Raw genomic sequence first — 6,309 nt, forward strand, 5'->3', positions numbered from 1 at the left:
CAGACTGTCACAGCTTGACAGCCTCACTGGATCCCCAGCCAGGCCTGCCTGAGACAGCTTAGCAAGGCCTCTCTCTCTTTCTCTTGGCTGCTCTTTTCCTGTCTAATCAATTATCTTCCTAGCTAGTCCTTCTCAAAGGTGAGAGCTCATTATGCATATTCATAAATCACAGCTCCCAGACCTGACACTGATTGATGTAATCATCTCTTGCTCACTCCCTTTCTCCATGGGGCCAGGGTGGAGGAAGTGCTACTACAAGGAGATGGCAAGATTATTAGACTTCCAAGTCGTCAAAGCAACTTCTAACTGGACCTGTTAGAACCGAGTTTGCAAGTTTAGCAGGCTTTGTAAGGCTCCCTGTTTATTGCAGCTAAATTGGCTTTTGATAAATGAAGAGAAAGCTTGTCTGAACCATGTTATATCAGTGTGTTGTCTTTAGCGTAGTTAGACATTTTTACAGACAGAAAGAAAATGATAGAAAAGATGATAAAAGACAAATCTTTTTCCCAGTCAAGAATCAGAATTTGCTATAAAATAAAAATAAAACCTTTTGTGTTAGCTTGCAGCTTGCTTTTATATTTCTTGGATAGCTCAAGCTATTTTGCCTCAGTAGGGAATAATACATTCTCTTGCAGCATGTTCTCACGTCAAATATTAATATTAAAATATAGGATAACCATCCTTAATATTAAATTTGCAGCTATTTTTCTTTGGATAAATTGGACAAACTTTAAAAAGAAAAACAATGTTGAATTAAATAAGTTTTTGCTTCACTGGTTTTTCAGACTAATGGGCTCCTTTGGACGGTTCTTACAGGCTCTCAAGGTATTATTATTTCTCTTATCTGTGATTTGTTTCAACATTCAAGATGCCATTCAGATTATGCAGTTTGCCTGCATGTTTAATATTTACACTTTTTAAAATACTCTTTCTATGACTTTGATCAGAAATATAAATGCAACAAAGTAATAATGCAAAATATATGCCCTGGAAACCAAAACAAGATACAAATCAAAGTGAGCCCTAATCAAGTACTTTTTGAAAGTGTTATCTTCCTTGTTAACAAATGGCTATAAGAAAATTAAGGCTTATGGCCTGCTTGTATTTTATCTAAGAAAACCAATAAAGATATCAGAGGTTCTTTATTTTATGTGTTTGAACAAAAAGCAGAATAATGAGGAACATGCACCTTATAAGGCTTCATTTGCTTTATGGATGTTAACCCTTTACTTTAACAATGAAATCGTCTGCATCCGCAGAATGGGGGAGAGAATATGCAGTTATCTGCATTAAGAATCTTGGGTTTAAAAGTATTTTGCTTACAGTCAAGACAACATCTTTTATTACATGCTGAAATTGGAACAAAGCAACAATGGCTGCTTGCTAACTATGCATGTCCAACAGGCCTCTTTACTATTCAGCAAATGGAAGATATTAAACAACATTTTGCTTAAAGGTACACTGAGGCCATTTCCATTAGGACATGGTGTCATTCATTTATTCACATGTTAAGTGGATGTCCTTGTGGCTAATGAGTAATAATCAACAGTGACTCCACTTTATTCCTTTGCTCCCAGCAATGTTAAATACTCTGATGGAGTCTCTTTGCTGACACACAAGAGAATATGGTTAAAAAGTGCTAAAGGACATTCTCAGTAGAGAGCAGCCACATACAAACACACTGGAAATAGCACTTTTATTTATTACAGTCTATTAGTCTTTGTTCTCATTCTTTTAGGCAGGGCACATAGAAATCTCTGATATAATTTGAAGACATTTTACGTTTTAAATACTCATTCTAGGTTTATGAGTCAGTTTGGTTTTTACTGAGAGTAGAGTTCTTGGTCATAAAAATGAAAGGGATATTGCAGTGTGTTCTCTACATTCTGAATACAATTATTCACAGAGATTTTTAGCAGAGGAGAGATTTAGGACAAAACCTGTCTTGCAAAAATCTGGTTTGACAGATTTTATAAAATTAAGTAATTTCTGCTACCAATTAATCCATTTCATTACATCAACCTCAGCGGTTAAGCAGGTTAATAAACTATATTAATATATTTTTTCTCATATGAGTGTTCCGTTGCTTACACTGACTGGAACCTGCAGCTTGGTTGTCTTCTGTGTCAGTTCCTAAAGTTTGAAAGGTATAAATGAATCATTCTTGGTCATGATTAAGCTTAAGTTAGAAATAAAATATGTCAATCAATCTGGTTGGAAATGTTCCTGCTGTCTAAGTTGGTTATGCAAAGCACTATAAGGTGTATAGGCATGATCAATTAGGTCAAGGGATGTGATGGCACTCCTAGCCATAAATGTGTGTCACTTGGATTCCTCATTATTTTTAGCAGTGGTGGAAATGCATGTCAGTAGGCCAGCTAGCCAGACTAGAATAAAATTACTTGCTAGCTATGCATGAAACTAAGATTCTAATGCATTAACATTACATTTATTTTCAAACAAAACAGTCTGTAGATGCAGAACATTTCACTGTTAAATAAAGGGTTAATACCCATAAAGCAAATTAATTCTTATAAGGTGCGTGCTCTTCATTATGTTGCTTTTCATTCAAACATATAAAATAAAACAGAAAATAAAGAACCTCTGATATCTTTATGGTATAGAAAATCTATAAGTCACTGCTTTGCATTTCTCAGTAATTGTTAGTGCATTCATACCAAAATACACAATAGCCGACACACCATAGGAAACAGCTAATTTAAATATATACAATATATAGTTGTGAAGTTAAATTAGATAGATATAAACAAGAAAATGTCTGCTTGCTCCATCATGCTCTTATTTGCATCCAAGAGAGCTGCAAGCAAGCATTTAATATATTAATTCACTGTGAACGTGTGATAATACTGCAGCAGAGGAGCACATTTGCTCATATGGGAAAAAGTTTGCAATGTATTATTTCAAGAGATCTTGTCAGGAAATTAGGCTGGACAGTTAGGCTTCATTTAAATAAGGAAGTAAATAAGTTAACAACCTAATATTAATAAAAATGTTCTTATGAAATTTTAAAACAAGTTTTTGAGCTAAAACCTGTACCTGAGGCCTGACTCAGGCATGAACAAGGGGAATTGAATGTGACTCTTTGGTTTTAAACTTTTTCATGTGATATTTACCATAGTAGTGCAGCTTTACCCTAGGACATGTGGAACCAAAAGTGCAACCGGCTAGAAAGTGTGTGAAACAGGCCAGTCTATTTTCAAATCTGAAAAGTAAAACTATGCAAATGGAGGAAACAAACTTGAATTTTTAAAATTCTTTTGCTTTTAATTATCTAAGGTATAACTGGAAAAGGGGGTGGGATTTTTTTATTTATTTATTTTTGTAATATACAAATACATTATTTTAGCATGGCATTGTCCCTCTGAAAAAAAACCCACTCTGGGATAAAATTCATTCATTGAAAATAAAATGCAATTAAACTTTGTGGGCTAAATATATTCACTCCAGTAAGAATTTTCCATTCTTTTCTTCAGGATATCAAAATGGAGCCATCATCAGTCAGTTAGTTAAATAGCAGAATCTGGAGAGTAAGTAAATGGAAGAGCTTTCAAATGCAGGGCTAAAAATGTCCAATGAATGTGTAGGGGGCTCCAATAAAAAGATTTTGACTTGTGTTTTCACCCCTTTCCTACTTTACTCATTGTTTACTGACACTGCAATGGACAGAGTATTCAGGCAATGCCCGCCCAAGCCCTGGGATGTAAAAATGTCATCTCTATTGTGCTGCTGGTCTCGCTTTGATGCTGCCGCAGCCCTTTGTATGCCTTCTAAATCCCTTTATAAGGCTATCCTGATTGTCCATACTGAACATCACCACAAAAGCTTGTCTTATTGAGAAAATAAAAAAGTCAGAGAGAAGCCAAATGAAGGGAGATTGGGCCTTTGCTGTAAAAGGCCTACAATTCACATATAGTAGTAATTTTTTTTCACTCAGGAATTATAAAGTTTGGATTGAAGAATCAAGCAAAGCAAGGACTACTTATAAAAAGGCAATTTTAAACTGTCTCTTCTCAAATCTTATTATTTGTATTATTGTTGCTGTTATTTTTGGAAAGACATCATGCTGCTGAGGACAAAAATTAAACCCTTCGGGCAGATTTTACAGGAGAAGTTTGATTTAAGAAAAACAATTGCATAATTCTTCTATGAATCTTTTGTAGCAGAACTTCAGTAAAAGATGGTGTCCTCAAACAATTCAAACTACCAATAACCTGCAAAAATATTAAAGGGATGATAAAGGGAAAAAAAGTTATGTTTCTGACTTACGTGAGAATAGGTTTAAGTAAATCTTTTGAAAAAATAAACCCAGGGTGTGTTTTTTTGTTTGTCTTGGTTTGGTTTGGTTTGGTTTGGTTTGGTTTGGTTAACCTTGAGCAGCTCTTCTGATTCCTAATGATATTCTAATTTTTTTTTTTTAACTGAATGTAGTGGGCAGGAGGGAGACAAAGGCTGGATAAGGTCTTATTCTTTAGGAGTAGGGCATCGGAATGGGAGGACAGTGATTTCATGGCTTTTGTTACTGAGGTTAGGGAACTGAATTCTCTCACTGAATTAGAATAGTAACAAGTGGGACTGGGGATCTCTAGGGCTTTTGTAGTGCACTCATCTGAGAGATTGCGCTTTTCTCAGCCCTTCAGATTTATTTTGCCAAAGTTACAGGGCAATTATGGAAATGCGCCCTTTGAAGCTAGGCCGATTTCTCTTTATTTTCTTCCCCCCTGACAAAGCAAAGCTTCCCTCACCTCCTCTTTTTCAACAAGTCGGCAATCATTAGACAGTGGGGTTTCGAGTGGTGATTTGAACATTCTTTTGAATAGTGCTAAAAGTTTTTTTATAAATATATGTTAAAAAATAGACTTTGAAGGTTTTGGGAAGAAAGTGTAAAATAACAGCAAGGAAATGACATCCTAGAAATAGCTTTGTGTACACAATGTGTTGAAACATGGAATCTTTCCTATGAAAAGAACCTTAGTGCACTAAGACTGCAGATGACTGGCAGGCATGTAGCAAGCATGTTTGGCTAACTGATTGGCTCAGCTGTCTCAGGTTCCTGCCATGCCAGTATAGTTGTCAGCTCCACAAATTTAGAAGGATAAGTGCTTTGCTCCTTTTACCTCACATCTCAGTAACAAGAGAGCTAGAATAAACAATTGTACTTTCTCAGCTTTGTACATTATTTATCATTGTAGTTCAGAATCTAAGTGCTACATGTGAACTAAGAAGACATATTTTTTTTCCTTTACTTGATACACTAATGTTAAGGAAATATGTCTAAAACCAGATTGTAAGATCCAGAGTTAGAAGAAAGTCTGCAGTTAGGATTGCTTTTAGCCCAGAAGCTCAACTGTGTTCAGCTTGTATTATGTTTCTTTATTTCTATTGGATTACACTGCTCTTGCAAGAAAAAAATTATCATTTTTCTGGGCCATTTAACAAATGCTACTGGTCAAACTCAAACTTGATGTAAGTGGGTGCAATTCCTTTTTATGTTGTCATAAGTTGTAACATGCTTACACCAAGGCTAGGTACGGACATTCAAAAAGCCCGAGGCAAAATCGATCTAAGATACATGATTTTCTATAAGTGACGTAGTTTAGATCAGTAGCAAACAGAACGCACTTTCTCCCTGGGGGGGGAACAAATCTTAGACTGGGTTCCCTCATTTTTCAGTCAGTCTGTGTGTGCCGAATTTCTGTTCTGTTATGGGTATAGGCCAGTTTTGTGTCAGACTTCTGTTCTGTTACAAATATAAACCAGTTTCCAATCACTTATACCAGTAAAAGTGTAATGTCTGTACCTAGCCCAGGTCTGAATATGACCTGAGACGCAGACTTTATATCAGCAAGAAAATGTATGTGAACTTGAAGGTTGCTAGTCTGATTTTTATAACACATGTCTGAAAGTCTTTGTCCTGCTTACAATTTTTTATAAGTAACAGAAGGGCCAAATTTATATCAGGGTAACTGAGTGATAGCAGTCCCTTTGGGAGCATGACTTACAGATTTCAACAGAAAATCACCTGTAATTATGTAACTATTTCACACATGAATGTCGCATGCCCCCGGGCAGCTGGGATGGCACCTCGAGCTCCCACAGGCGGCAACAGCGCTGTCAGCAGCGGGAGTGTGGTGGCAGCAAGTGGGGAGGTCCCACAAGCAGCTGCAGCACTGTAGGCAGTGGGAAGGGAGGACGGGGTGGCGAGTGCTGACCAGTGGTCAGTGACCACCTGCAGACACCGCCAGCAGCATCGGCGGTGGCCAGCAGTGATCACAGACCACCTGCAGTGTT

This window comes from Alligator mississippiensis, chromosome 10, assembly GCF_030867095.1.
Source record: "Alligator mississippiensis isolate rAllMis1 chromosome 10, rAllMis1, whole genome shotgun sequence".
In the NCBI taxonomy this organism is placed as follows: domain Eukaryota; kingdom Metazoa; phylum Chordata; order Crocodylia; family Alligatoridae; genus Alligator; species Alligator mississippiensis.